A 16497-nucleotide genomic window follows, 5' to 3' on the forward strand; every position below is an offset into this window, starting at 1 on the left:
CTGAATAATTTTTGAACAAAATCTGAGTCCACATTCTGTTAGAACACAGGCTGAGTTAATATTCTGTTAGAACACTGGCTACGTGAGTGTTCTGTTAGAATACTGAGGTGAGTGAGTATTCTTTAAATATAGACTGAGTACATATTCTGTTAGAACACAGGCTGTGTGAGTATTCTGTTAGAACACAGGCTGAGTACATACTCTGGTAAAATACTGACTGAGTGAGTATTCTTTAAACATAGACTGAGTCCATATTCTGTTAGAACACAGACTGAGTAATTTTTGAACAAAATCTAAGTCCATATTCTGTTAGAACACAGACTGCGTTAGTAATTTTTGATCTGAATCCACATTTTGTTAGAAAACAGGCTGAGTTAGTGTTCTGTTAGAACACAGGCTACGTGAGTGTTCTGTTAGAACACTGAGGTGAGTGAGTATTTTTTAAACATAGACGGCGTCTAAATTCTGTTAGAACACAGAGTGAGTTAGTAATTTTTGAACAATATCTGAGTCCACATTCTGTTAGAACACAGGCTAAGTGAGCGTTCTGCTAGAACACAGGCTGAGTGAGTATTCTTGAAAATAGTCTGAATCCATATTCTGGTAGAACACTGGCTGAGTGAGTATTCTTTAAACATAGACTGAGTCCATATTCTGTTAGAACACAGACTGAGTAATTTTTGAACAAAATCTGAGTTCATATTCTGTTAGAACACAGACTGAGTTAGAAATTTTTGATCTGAAACCACATTCTGTTAGAACACAGGCTAAGTGAGTGTTATGTTAGAACACTGAGCTGAGTGAGTATTCTTTAAACATAGACTTAGTCCATATTCTGTTAGAACACAGACTGAGTAATGTTTGAACAAAATCTGAGTCCACATTCTGTTAGAACACAGACTGAGTTAGTAATATTTGATCTGAATCCACATTCTGTTAGAACACAGGCTGAGTTAGTATTCTGTTAGAACACTGGCTACGTGAGTGTTCTGTAGGAATACTGAGGTGAGTGAGTATTCTTTAAATATAGACTGAGTCCATATTCTGTTAGAACACAGGCTGTGTGAGTATTCTGTTAGAACACAGGCTGAGTCCATACTCTGGTAAAATATTGGCTGAGTGAGTATTCTTTAAACATAGACTGAGACCATATTCTGTTAGAAATAGACTGAGTAATATTTGAACAAAATTTGAGTCCACATTCTGTTAGAACACAGACTGAGTTAGTAATTTTTGATCTGAATCCACATTCTGTTAGAACAAAGGCTGAATAATTTTTGAACAAAATCTGAGTCCACATTCTGTTAGAACACAGACTGAGTTAGTAATATTTGATCTGAATCCACATTCTGTTAGAACACAGGCTGAATAATTTTTGAACAAAATCTGAGTCCACATTCTGTTAGAACACAGACTGCGTTAGTAATTTTTGATCTGAATCCACATTCTGTTAGAAAACAGGCTGAGTTAGTGTTCTGTTAGAACACAGGCTACGTGAGTGTTCTGTTAGAATACTGAGGTGAGTGAGTATTCTTTAAATATAGACTGAGTCCATATTCTGTTAGAACACAGGCTGTGTGAGTATTCTGTTAGAACACAGGCTGAGTCCATACTCTGGTAAAATACTGGCTGAGTGAGTATTCTTTAAACATAGACTGAGTCCATATTCTGTTAGAAACAGACTGAGTAATTTTTGAACAAAATCTGAGTCCACATTTTGTTAGAACACAGACTGCGTTAGTAATTTTTGATCTGAATCCACATTCTGTTAGAAAACAGGCTGAGTTAGTGTTCTGTTAGAACACAGGCTACGTGAGTGTTCTGTTAGAATACTGAGGTGAGTGAGTATTCTTTAAATATAGACTGAGTCCATATTCTGTTAGAACACAGGCTGTGTGAGTATTCTGTTAGAACACAGGCTGAGTCCATACTCTGGTAAAATACTGGCTGAGTGAGTATTCTTTAAACATAGACTGAGTCCATATTCTGTTAGAAACAGACTGAGTAATTTTTGAAAAAAATCTGAGTCCACATTCTGTTAGAACACAGGCTGAGTTAATATTCTGTTAGAACACTGGCTACGTGAGTGTTCTGTTAGAATACTGAGGTGAGTGAGTATTCTTTAAATATAGACTGAGTACATATTCTGTTAGAACACAGGCTGTGTGAGTATTCTGTTAGAACACAGGCTGAGTACATACTCTGGTAAAATACTGACTGAGTGAGTATTCTTTAAACATAGACTGAGTCCATATTCTGTTAGAACACAGACTGAGTAATTTTTGAACAAAATCTAAGTCCATATTCTGTTAGAACACAGACTGCGTTAGTAATTTTTGATCTGAATCCACATTTTGTTAGAAAACAGGCTGAGTTAGTGTTCTGTTAGAACACAGGCTACGTGAGTGTTCTGTTAGAACACTGAGGTGAGTGAGTATTTTTTAAACATAGACTGCGTCCAAATTCTGTTAGAACACAGACTGAGTTAGTAATTTTTGAACAATATCTGAGTCCACATTCTGTTAGAACACAGGCTAAGTGAGCGTTCTGCTAGAACACAGGCTGAGTGAGTATTCTTGAAAATAGTCTGAATCCATATTCTGGTAGAACACTGGCTGAGTGAGTATTCTTTAAACATAGACTGAGTCCATATTCTGTTAGAAACAGACTGAGTAATTTTTGAACAAAATCTGAGTCCACATTCTGTTAGAACACAGACTGAGTTAGTAATTTTTGATCTGAATCCACATTCTGTTAGAACACAGGCTGAGTTAGTATTCTGTTAGAACACTGGCTACGTGAGTGTTCTGTTAGAATACTGAGGTGAGTGAGTATTCTTTAAATATAGACTGAGTACATATTCTGTTAGAACACAGGCCGTGTGAGTATTCTGTTAGAACACAGGCTGAGTCCATACTCTGGTAAAATACTGGCTGAGTGAGTATTCTTTAAACATAGACTGAGTCCATATTCTGTTAGAACACAGACTGAGTAATTTTTGAACAAAATCTAAGTCCATATTCTGTTAGAACACAGACTGCGTTAGTAATTTTTTATCTGAATCCACATTTTGTTAGAAAACAGGCTGAGTTAGTGTTCTGTTAGAACAGAGGCTACGTGAGTGTTCTGTTAGAACACTGAGGTGAGTGAGTATTTTTTAAACATAGACTGCGTCCAAATTCTGTTAGAACACAGACTGAGTTAGTAATTTTTGAACAATATCTGAGTCCACATTCTGTTAGAACACAGGCTAAGTGAGCGTTCTGCTAGAACACAGGCTGAGTGAGTATTCTTGAAAATAGTCTGAATCCATATTCTGGTAGAACACTGGCTGAGTGAGTATTCTTTAAACATAGACTGAGTCCATATTCTGTTAGAACACAGACTGAGTAATTTTTGAACAAAATCTGAGTTCATATTCTGTTAGAACACTGACTGAGTTAGTAATTTTTGATCTGAACCCACATTCTGTTAGAACACAGGCTAAGTGAGTGTTATGTTAGAAAACTGAGCTGAGGGAGTATTCTTTAAACATAGACTTAGTTCATATTCTGTTAGAACACAGACTGAGTAATTTTTGAACAAAATCTGAGTCCACATTCTGTTAGAACACAGACTGAGTTATTAATATTTGATCTGAATGCACATTCTGTTAGAACACAGGCTGAGTTAGTATTCTGTTAGAACACTGGCTACGTGAGTGTTCTGTTAGAATACTGAGGTGAGTGAGTATTCTTTAAATATAGACTGAGTCCATATTCTGTTAGAACACAGGCTGTGTGAGTATTCTGTTAGAACACAGGCTGAGTCCATACTCTGGTAAAATATTGGCTGAGTGAGTATTCTTTAAACATAGACTGAGTCCATATTCTGTTAGAACACAGACTGAGTAATTTTTGAACAAAATCTAAGTCCATATTCTGTTAGAACACAGACTGCGTTAGTAATTTTTGATCTGAATCCACATTCTGTTAGAAAACAGGCTGAGTTAGTGTTCTGTTAGAACACAGGCTACGTGAGTGTTCTGTTAGAATACTGAGGTGAGTGAGTATTCTTTAAATATAGACTGAGTCCATATTCTGTTAGAACACAGGCTGTGTGAGTATTCTGTTAGAACACAGGCTGAGTCCATACTCTGGTAAAATACTGGATGAGTGAGTATTCTTTAAACATAGACTGAGTCCATATTCTGTTAGAAACAGACTGAGTAATTTTTGAACAAAATCTGAGTCCACATTCTGTTAGAACACAGGCTGAGTTAATATTCTGTTAGAACACTGGCTACGTGAGTGTTCTGTTAGAATACTGAGGTGAGTGAGTATTCTTTAAATATAGACTGAGTACATATTCTGTTAGAACACAGGCTGTGTGAGTATTCTGTTAGAACACAGGCTGAGTACATACTCTGGTAAAATACTGACTGAGTGAGTATTCTTTAAACATAGACTGAGTCCATATTCTGTTAGAACACAGACTGAGTAATTTTTGAACAAAATCTAAGTCCATATTCTGTTAGAACACAGACTGCGTTAGTAATTTTTGATCTGAATCCACATTTTGTTAGAAAACAGGCTGAGTTAGTGTTCTGTTAGAACACAGGCTACGTGAGTGTTCTGTTAGAACACTGAGGTGAGTGAGTATTTTTTAAACATAGACGGCGTCCAAATTCTGTTAGAACACAGACTGAGTTAGTAATTTTTGAACAATATCTGAGTCCACATTCTGTTAGAACACAGGCTAAGTGAGCGTTCTGCTAGAACACAGGCTGAGTGAGTATTCTTGAAAATAGTCTGAATCCATATTCTGGTAGAACACTGGCTGAGTGAGTATTCTTTAAACATAGACTGAGTCCATATTCTGTTAGAACACAGACTGAGTAATTTTTGAACAAAATCTGAGTTCATATTCTGTTAGAACACAGACTGAGTTAGAAATTTTTGATCTGAAACCACATTCTGTTAGAACACAGGCTAAGTGAGTGTTATGTTAGAACACTGAGCTGAGTGAGTATTCTTTAAACATAGACTTAGTCCATATTCTGTTAGAACACAGACTGAGTAATTTTTGAACAAAATCTGAGTCCACATTCTGTTAGAACACAGACTGAGTTAGTAATATTTGATCTGGATCCACATTCTGTTAGAACACAGGCTGAGTTAGTATTCTGTTAGAACACTGGCTGAGTCCATACTCTGGTAAAATATTGGCTGAGTGAGTATTCTTTAAACATAGACTGAGACCGTATTCTGTTAGAAATAGACTGAGTAATATTTGAACAAAATCTGAGTCCACATTCTGTTAGAACACAGATTGAGTTAGTAATTTTTGATCTGAATCCACATTCTGTTAGAACACAGGCTGAATAATTTTTGAACAAAATCTGAGTCCACATTCTGTTAGAACACAGACTGAGTTAGTAATATTTGATCTGAATCCACATTCTGTTAGAACACAGGCTGAATAATTTTTGAACAAAATCTGAGTCCACATTCTGTTAGAACACAGACTGCGTTAGTAATTTTTGATCTGAATCCACATTCTGTTAGAAAACAGGCTGAGTTAGTGTTCTGTTAGAACACAGGCTACGTGAGTGTTCTGTTAGAATACTGAGGTGAGTGAGTATTCTTTAAATATAGACTGAGTCCATATTCTGTTAGAACACAGGCTGTGTGAGTATTCTGTTAGAACACAGGCTACGTGAGTGTTCTGTTAGAACACTGAGGTGAGTGAGTATTTTTTAAACATAGACTGCGTCCAAATTCTGTTAGAACACAGACTGAGTTAGTAATTTTTGAACAATATCTGAGTCCACATTCTGTTAGAACACAGGCTAAGTGAGCATTCTGCTAGAACACAGGCTGAGTGAGTATTCTTGAAAATAGTCTGAATCCATATTCTGGTAGAACACTGGCTGAGTGAGTATTCTTTAAACATAGACTGAGTCCATATTCTGTTAGAAACAGACTGAGTAATTTTTGAACAAAATCTGAGTCCACATTCTGTTAGAACACAGACTGAGTTAGTAATTTTTGATCTGAATCCACATTCTGTTAGAACACAGGCTGAGTTAGTATTCTGTTAGAACACTGGCTACGTGAGTGTTCTGTTAGAATACTGAGGTGAGTGAGTATTCTTTAAATATAGACTGAGTACATATTCTGTTAGAACACAGGCCGTGTGAGTATTCTGTTAGAACACAGGCTGAGTCCATACTCTGGTAAAATACTGGCTGAGTGAGTATTCTTTAAACATAGACTGAGTCCATATTCTGTTAGAACACAGACTGAGTAATTTTTGAACAAAATCTAAGTCCATATTCTGTTAGAACACAGACTGCGTTAGTAATTTTTTATCTGAATCCACATTTTGTTAGAAAGCAGGCTGAGTTAGTGTTCTGTTAGAACAGAGGCTACGTGAGTGTTCTGTTAGAACACTGAGGTGAGTGAGTATTTTTTAAACATAGACTGCGTCCAAATTCTGTTAGAACACAGACTGAGTTAGTAATTTTTGAACAATATCTGAGTCCACATTCTGTTAGAACACAGGCTAAGTGAGCGTTCTGCTAGAACACAGGCTGAGTGAGTATTCTTGAAAATAGTCTGAATCCATATTCTGGTAGAACACTGGCTGAGTGAGTATTCTTTAAATATAGACTGAGTCCATATTCTGTTAGAACACAGACTGAGTAATTTTTGAACAAAATCTGAGTTCATATTCTGTTAGAACACTGACTGAGTTAGTAATTTTTGATCTGAACCCACATTCTGTTAGAACACAGGCTAAGTGAGTGTTATGTTAGAAAACTGAGCTGAGGGAGTATTCTTTAAACATAGACTTAGTCCATATTCTGTTAGAACACAGACTGAGTAATTTTTGAACAAAATCTGAGTCCACATTCTGTTAGAACACAGACTGAGTTATTAATATTTGATCTGAATGCACATTCTGTTAGAACACAGGCTGAGTTAGTATTCTGTTAGAACACTGGCTACGTGAGTGTTCTGTTGGAATACTGAGGTGAGTCAGTATTCTTTAAATATAGACTGAGTCCATATTCTGTTAGAACACAGGCTGTGTGAGTATTCTGTTAGAACACAGGCTGAGTCCATACTCTGGTAAAATACTGGCTGAGTGAGTATTCTTTAAACATAGACTGAGTCCATATACTGTTAGAAACAGACTGAGTAAGTTTTGAACAAAATCTGAGTCCACATTCTGTTAGAACACAGACTGAGTTAGTAATTTTTGATCTGAATCCACATTCTGTTAGAACACTGGCTGAGTTAGTATTCTGTTAGAACACTGGCTACGTGAGTGTTCTGTTAGAATACTGAGGTGAATGAGTATTCCTTAAATATAGACTGAGTCCATATTCTGTTAGAACACAGACTGAGTAATTTTTGAACAAAATCTGAGTTCATATTCTGTTAGAACACAGACTGAGTTAGTAATTTTTGATCTGAACCCACATTCTGTTAGAACACAGACTGAGTTAGTAATTTTTGATCTGAATCCACATTCTGTTGGAACACAGGCTGAATAATTTTTGAACAAAATCTGAGTCCACATTCTGTTAGAACACAGACTGAGTTAGTAATATTTGATCTGAATCCACATTGTGTTAGAACACAGGCTGAGTTAGTATTCTGTTAGAACACTGGCTGAGTCCATACTCTGGTAAAATATTGGCTGAGTGAGTATTCTTTAAACATAGACTGAGACCATATTCTGTTAGAAATAGACTGAGTAATATTTGAACAAAATCTGAGTCCACATTCTGTTAGAACACAGATTGAGTTAGTAATTTTTGATCTGAATCCACATTCTGTTAGAACACAGGCTGAATAATTTTTGAACAAAATCTGAGTCCACATTCTGTTAGAACACAGACTGAGTTAGTAATATTTGATCTGAATCCACATTCTGTTAGAACACAGGCTGAATAATTTTTGAACAAAATCTGAGTCCACATTCTGTTAGAACACAGACTGCGTTAGTAATTTTTGATCTGAATCCACATTCTGTTAGAAAACAGGCTGAGTTAGTGTTCTGTTAGAACACAGGCTACGTGAGTGTTCTGTTAGAATACTGAGGTGAGTGAGTATTCTTTAAATATAGACTGAGTCCATATTCTGTTAGAACACAGGCTGTGTGAGTATTCTGTTAGAACACAGGCTGAGTCCATACTCTGGTAAAATACTGGCTGAGTGAGTATTCTTTAAACATAGACTGAGTCCATATTCTGTTAGAAACAGACTGAGTAATTTTTGAACAAAATCTGAGTCCACATTTTGTTAGAACACAGACTGAGTTAGTAATTTTTGATCTGAATCCACATTCTGTTAGAACACAGGCTGAGTTAGTATTCTGTTAGAACACTGGCTACGTTAGTGTTCTGTTAGAATACTGAGGTGAGTGAGTATTCTTTAAATATAGACTGAGTCCATATTCTGTTAGAACACAGGCTGTGTGAGTATTCTGTTAGAACACAGGCTACGTGAGTGTTCTGTTAGAACACTGAGGTGAGTGAGTATTTTTTAAACATAGACTGCGTCCAAATTCTGTTAGAACACAGACTGAGTTAGTAATTTTTGAACAATATCTGAGTCCACATTCTGTTAGAACACAGGCTAAGTGAGCGTTCTGCTAGAACACAGGCTGAGTGAGTATTCTTGAAAAGAGTCTGAATCCATATTCTGGTAGAACACTGGCTGAGTGAGTATTCTTTAAACATAGACTGAGTCCATATTCTGTTAGAAACAGACTGAGTAATTTTTGAACAAAATCTGAGTCCACATTCTGTTAGAACACAGACTGAGTTAGTAATTTTTGATCTGAATCCACATTCTGTTAGAACACCGGCTGAGTTAGTATTCTGTTAGAACACTGACTACGTGAGTGTTCTGTTAGAATACTGAGGTGAGTGAGTATTCTTTAAATATAGACTGAGTACATATTCTGTTAGAACACAGGCAGTGTGAGTATTCTTTTAGAACACAGGCTGAGTCCATACTCTGGTAAAATACTGGCTGAGTGAGTATTCTTTAAACATAGACTGAGTCCATATTCTGTTAGAACACAGACTGAGTAATTTTTGAACAAAATCTAAGTCCATATTCTGTTAGAACACAGACTGCGTTAGTAATTTTTTATCTGAATCCACATTTTGTTAGAAAACAGGCTGAGTTAGTGTTCTGTTAGAACAGAGGCTACGTGAGTGTTCTGTTAGAACACTGAGGTGAGTGAGTATTTTTTAAACATAGACTGCGTCCAAATTCTGTTAGAACACAGACTGAGTTAGTAATTTTTGAACAATATCTGAGTCCACATTCTGTTAGAACACAGGCTAAGTGAGCGTTCTGCTAGAACACAGGCTGAGTGAGTATTCTTGAAAATAGTCTGAATCCATATTCTGGTAGAACACTGGCTGAGTGAGTATTCTTTAAACATAGACTGAGTCCATATTCTGTTAGAACACAGACTGAGTAATTTTTGAACAAAATCTGAGTTCATATTCTGTTAGAACACTGACTGAGTTAGTAATTTTTGATCTGAACCCACATTCTGTTAGAACACAGGCTAAGTGAGTGTTATGTTAGAAAACTGAGCTGAGGGAGTATTCTTTAAACATAGACTTAGTCCATATTCTGTTAGAACACAGACTGAGTAATTTTTGAACAAAATCTGAGTCCACATTCTGTTAGAACACAGACTGAGTTATTAATATTTGTTCTGAATGCACATTCTGTTAGAACACAGGCTGAGTTAGTATTCTGTTAGAACACTGGCTACGTGAGTGTTCTGTTGGAATACTGAGGTGAGTCAGTATTCTTTAAATATAGACTGAGTCCATATTCTGTTAGAACACAGGCTGTGTGAGTATTCTGTTAGAACACAGGCTGAGTCCATACTCTGGTAAAATACTGGCTGAGTGAGTATTCTTTAAACATAGACTGAGTCCATATACTGTTAGAAACAGACTGAGTAAGTTTTGAACAAAATCTGAGTCCACATTCTGTTAGAACACAGACTGAGTTAGTAATTTTTGATCTGAATCCACATTCTGTTAGAACACTGGCTGAGTTAGTATTCTGTTAGAACACTGGCTACGTGAGTGTTCTGTTAGAATACTGAGGTGAATGAGTATTCCTTAAATATAGACTGAGTCCATATTCTGTTAGAACACAGACTGAGTAATTTTTGAACAAAATCTGAGTTCATATTCTGTTAGAACACAGACTGAGTTAGTAATTTTTGATCTGAACCCACATTCTGTTAGAACACAGACTGAGTTAGTAATTTTTGATCTGAATCCACATTCTGTTGGAACACAGGCTGAATAATTTTTGAACAAAATCTGAGTCCACATTCTGTTAGAACACAGACTGAGTTATTAATATTTGATCTGAATGCACATTCTGTTAGAACACAGGCTGAGTTAGTATTCTGTTAGAACACTGGCTACGTGAGTGTTCTGTTGGAATACTGAGGTGAGTCAGTATTCTTTAAATATAGACTGAGTCCATATTCTGTTAGAACACAGGCTGAGTCCATGCTCTGGTAAAATACTGGCTGAGTGAGTATTCTTTAAACATAGACTGAGTCCATATACTGTTAGAAACAGACTGAGTAAGTTTTGAACAAAATCTGAGTCCACATTCTGTTAGAACACAGACTGAGTTAGTAATTTTTGATCTGAATCCACATTCTGTTAGAACACAGGCTGAGTTAGTATTCTGTTAGAACACTGGCTACGTGAGTGTTCTGTTGGAATACTGAGGTGAGTGAGTATTCTTTAAATATAGACTGAGTCCATATTCTGTTAGAACACAGGCTGTGTGAGTATTCTGTTAGAACACAGGCTGAGTCCATACTCTGGTAAAATATTGGCTGAGCGAGTATTCTTTAAACATAGACTGAGTCCATATTCTGTTAGAACACAGACTGAGTAATTTTTGAACAAAATATAAGTCCATATTCTGTTAGAACACAGACTGCGTTAGTAATTTTTGATCTGAATCCACATTCTGTTAGAAAACAGGCTGAGTTAGTGTTCTGTTAGAACACAGGCTACGTGAGTGTTCTGTTAGAATACTGAGGTGAGTGAGTATTCTTTAAATATAGACTGAGTCCATATTCTGTTAGAACACAGGCTGTGTGAGTATTCTGTTAGAACACAGGCTGAGTCCATACTCTGGTAAAATACTGGCTGAGTGCGTATTCTTTAAACATAGACTGAGTCCATATTCTGTTACAAACAGACTGAGTAATTTTTGAACAAAATCTGAGTCCTCATTCTGTTCGAACACAGACTGAGTAATTTTTGAACAAAATCTAAGTCCATATTCTGTTAGAACACAGACTGCGTTAGTAATTTTTGATCTGAATCCACATTTTGTTAGAAAACAGGCTGAGTTAGTGTTCTGTTAGAACACAGGCTACGTGAGTGTTATGTTAGAACACTTAGGTGAGTGAGTATTTTTTAAACATAGACTGCGTCCAAATTCTGTTAGAACACAGACTGAGTTAGTAATTTTTGAACAATATCTGAGTCCACATTCTCTTAGAACACAGGCTAAGTGAGCGTTCTGTTAGAACACAGGCTGAGTGAGTATTCTTGAAAATAGTCTGAATCCATATTCTGGTAGAACACTGGCTGAGTGAGTATTCTTTAAACATAGACTGAGTCCATATTCTGTTAGAACACAGACTGAGTAATTTTTGAACAAAATCTGAGTTCATATTCTGTTAGAACACAGACTGAGTTAGTAATTTTTGATCTGAACCCACATTCTGTTAGAACACAGGCTAAGTGAGTGTTATGTTAGAACACTGAGCTGAGTGAGTATTCTTTAAACATAGACTTAGTCCATATTCTGTTAGAACACAGAGTGAGTAATTTTTGAACAAAATCTGAGTCCACATTCTGTTAGAACTCAGACTGAGTTATTAATATTTGATCTGAAGGCACATTCTGTTAGAACACAGGCTGAGTTAGTATTCTGTTAGAACACAGGCTACGTGAGTGTTCTGTTAGAACACTTAGGTGAGTGAGTATTTTTTAAACATAGACTGCGTCCAAATTCTGTTAGAACACAGACTGAGTTAGTAATTTTTGAACAATATCTGAGTCCACATTCTGTTAGAACACAGGCTAAGTGAGCGTTCTGTTAGAACACAGGCTGAGTGAGTATTCTTGAAAATAGTCTGAATCCATATTCTGGTAGAACACTGGCTGAGTGAGTATTCTTTAAACATAGACTGAGTCCATATTCTGTTAGAACACAGACTGAGTAATTTTTGAACAAAAACTGAGTTCATATTCTGTTAGAACACAGACTGAGTTAGTAATTTTTGATCTGAACCCACATTCTGTTAGAACACAGGCTAAGTGAGTGTGATGTTAGAACACTGAGCTGAGTGAGTATTCTTTAAACATAGACTTAGTCCATATTCTGTTAGAACACAAAGTGAGTAACTTTTGAACAAAATCTGAGTCCACATTCTGTTAGAACTCAGACTGAGTTATTAATATTTGATCTGAATGCACATTCTGTTAGAACACAGGCTGAGTTAGTATTCTGTTAGAACACTGGCTACGTGAGTGTTCTGTTGGAATACTGAGGTGAGTCAGTATTCTTTAAATATAGACTGAGTCCATATTCTGTTAGAACACAGGCTGTGTGAGTATTCTGTTAGAACACAGGCTGAGTCCATACTCTGGTAAAATACTGGCTGAGTGAGTATTCTTTAAACATAGACTGAGTCCATATACTGTTAGAAACAGACTGAGTAAGTTATGAACAAAATCTGAGTCCACATTCTGTTAGAACACAGACTGAGTTAGTAATTTTTGATCTGAATCCACATTCTGTTAGAACACAGGCTGAGTTAGTATTCTGTTAGAATACTGGCTACGTGAGTGTTCTGTTGGAATACTGAGGTGAGTGAGTATTCTTTAAATATAGACTGAGTCCATATTCTGTTAGAACACAGGCTGTGTGAGTATTCTGTTAGAACACAGGCTGAGTCCATACTCTGGTAAAATATTGGCTGAGCGAGTATTCTTTAAACATAGACTGAGTCCATATTATGTTAGAACACAGACTGAGTAATTTTTGAACAAAATATAAGTCCATATTCTGTTAGAACACAGACTGCGTTAGTAATTTTTGATCTGAATCCACATTCTGTTAGAAAACAGGCTGAGTTAGTGTTCTGTTAGAACACAGGCTACGTGAGTGTTCTTTTAGAATACTGAGGTGAGTGAGTATTCTTTAAATATAGACTGAGTCCATATTCTGTTAGAACACAGGCTGTGTGAGTATTCTGTTAGAACACAGGCTGAGTCCATACTCTGGTAAAATACTGGCTGAGTGCGTATTCTTTAAACATAGACTGAGTCCATATTCTGTTAGAAACAGACTGAGTAATTTTTGAACAAAATCTGAGTCCTCATTCTGTTCGAACACAGACTGAGTAATTTTTGAACAAAATCTAAGTCCATATTCTGTTAGAACACAGACTGCGTTAGTAATTTTTGATCTGAATCCACTTTTTGTTAGAAAACAGGCTGAGTTAGTGTTCTGTTAGAACACAGGCTACGTGCGTGTTCTGTTAGAACACTGAGGTGAGTGAGTATTTTTTAAACATAGACTGCGTCCAAATTCTGTTAGAACACGGACTGAGTTAGTAATTTTTGAACAATATCTGAGTCCACATTCTGTTAGAACATAGGCTAAGTGAGCGTTCTGCTAGAACACAGGCTGAGTGAGTATTCTTGAAAATAGTCTGAATCCATATTCTGTTAGAACACTGGCTGAGTGAGTATTCTTTAAACATAGACTGAGTCCATATTCTGTTAGAACACAGACAGAGTAATTTTTGAACTAAATCTGAGTTCATATTCTGTTAGAACACAGACTGAGTTAGTAATTTTTGATCTGAACCCACATTCTGTTAGAACACAGGCTCAGTGAGTGTTATGTTAGAACACTGAGCTGAGTGAGTATTCTTTAAACATAGACTTAGTCCATATTCTGTTAGAACAAAGACTGAGTAATTTTTGAACAAAATCTGAGTCCACATTCTGTTAGAACACAGACTGAGTTATTAATATTTGATCTGAATGCACATTCTGTTAGAACACAGGCTGAGTTAGTAATTTTTGAACAATATCTGAGTCCACATTCTGTTAGAACACAGGCTAAGTGAGCGTTCTGTTAGAACACAGGCTGAGTGAGTATTCTTGAAAATAGTCTGAATCCATATTCTGGTAGAACACTGGCTGAGTGAGTATTCTTTAAACATAGACTGAGTCCATATTCTGTTAGAAAACAGACTGAGTTAGTAATATTTGATCTGAATCCACATTCTGTTAGAACACAGGCTGAGTTAGTATTCTGTTAGAACACTGGCTACGTGAGTGTTCTGTTGGAATACTGAGGTGAGTGAGTATTCTTTAAATATAGACTGAGTCCATATTCTGTTAGAACACAGGCTGTGTGAGTATTCTGTTAGAACACAGGCTGAGTCCATGCTCTGGTAAAATATTGGCTGAGTGAGTATTCTTTAAACATAGACTGAGTCCATATTCTGTTAGAACACAGACTGCGTTAGTAATTTTTGATCTGAATCCACATTCTGTTAGAAAACAGGCTGAGTTAGTGTTCTGTTAGAACACAGGCTACGTGCGTGTTCTGTTAGAACACTGAGGTGAGTGAGTATTTTTTAAACATAGACTGCGTCCAAATTCTGTTAGAACACGGACTGAGTTAGTAATTTTTGAACAATATCTGAGTCCACATTCTGTTAGAACATAGGCTAAGTGAGCGTTCTGCTAGAACACAGGCTGAGTGAGTATTCTTGAAAATAGTCTGAATCCATATTCTGTTAGAACACTGGCTGAGTGAGTATTCTTAAATATAGACTGAGTCCATATTCTGTTAGAACACAGACTGAGTAATTTTTGAACTAAATCTGAGTTCATATTTTGTTAGAACACAGACTGAGTTAGTAATTTTTGATCTGAACCCACATTCTGTTAGAACACAGGCTAAGTGAGTGTTATGTTAGAACACTGAGCTGAGTGAGTATTCTTTAAACATAGACTTAGTCCATATTCTGTTAGAACAAAGACTGAGTAATTTTTGAACAAAATCTGAGTCCACATTCTGTTAGAACACAGACTGAGTTATTAATATTTGATCTGAATGCACATTCTGTTAGAACACAGGCTGAGTTAGTAATTTTTGAACAATATCTGAGTCCACATTCTGTTAGAACACAGGCTAAGTGAGCGTTCTGTTAGAACACAGGCTGAGTGAGTATTCTTGAAAATAGTCTGAATCCATATTCTGGTAGAACACTGGCTGAGTGAGTATTCTTTAAACATAGACTGAGTCCATATTCTGTTAGAAAACAGACTGAGTTAGTAATATTTGATCTGAATCCACATTCTGTTAGAACACAGGCTGAGTTAGTATTCTGTTAGAACACTGGCTACGTGAGTGTTCTGTTGGAATACTGAGGTGAGTGAGTATTCTTTAAATATAGACTGAGTCCATATTCTGTTAGAACACAGGCTGTGTGAGTATTCTGTTAGAACACAGGCTGAGTCCATGCTCTGGTAAAATATTGGCTGAGTGAGTATTCTTTAAACATAGACTGAGTCCATATTCTGTTAGAACACAGACTGAGTAATTTTTGAACAAAATCTGAGTCCACATTCTGTTAGAACACAGACTGAGTTAGTAATATTAGATCTGAATCCAGATTCTGTTAGAACACAGGCTGAGTTAGTATTCTGTTAGAACACTGGCTACGTGAGTGTTCTGTAGTAATACTGAGGTGAGTGAGTATTCTTTAAATATAGACTGAGTCCATATTCTGTTAGAACACAGGCTGTGTGAGTATTCTGTTAGAACACAGGCTGAGTCCATACTCTGGTAAAATATTGGCTGAGTGAGTATTCTTTAAACATAGACTGAGTCCATATTCTGTTAGAACACAGACTGAGTAATTTTTGAACAAAATCTAAGTCCATATTCTGTTAGAACACAGACTGCGTTAGTAATATTTGATCTGAATCCACATTCTGTTAGAAAGCAGGCTGAGTTAGTGTTCTGTTAGAACACAGGCTACGTGAGTGTTCTGTGAGAATACTGAGGTGAGTGAGTATTCTTTAAATATAGACTGAGTCCATATTCTGTTAGAACACAGACTGTGTGAGTATTCTGTTAGAACACAGGCTGAGTCCATACTCTGGTAAAATACTGGCTGAGTGAGTATTCTTTAAACATAGAGTGAGACCATATTCTGTTAGAAACAGACTGAGTAATTTTTGAACAAAATCTGAGTTCACATTCTGTTAGAACACAGACTGAGTTAGTAATTTTTGATCTGAATCAACATTCTGTTAGAACACAGGCTGAGTTAGTATTCTGTTAGAACACTGGCTACGTGAGTGTTCTGTTAGAATACTGAGGTGAGTGAGTA

Source organism: Furipterus horrens, unplaced genomic scaffold (assembly GCF_987537825.1).
Source record: "Furipterus horrens unplaced genomic scaffold, mFurHor1.1.pri manual_scaffold_11, whole genome shotgun sequence".
Lineage (NCBI taxonomy): Eukaryota > Metazoa > Chordata > Mammalia > Chiroptera > Furipteridae > Furipterus > Furipterus horrens.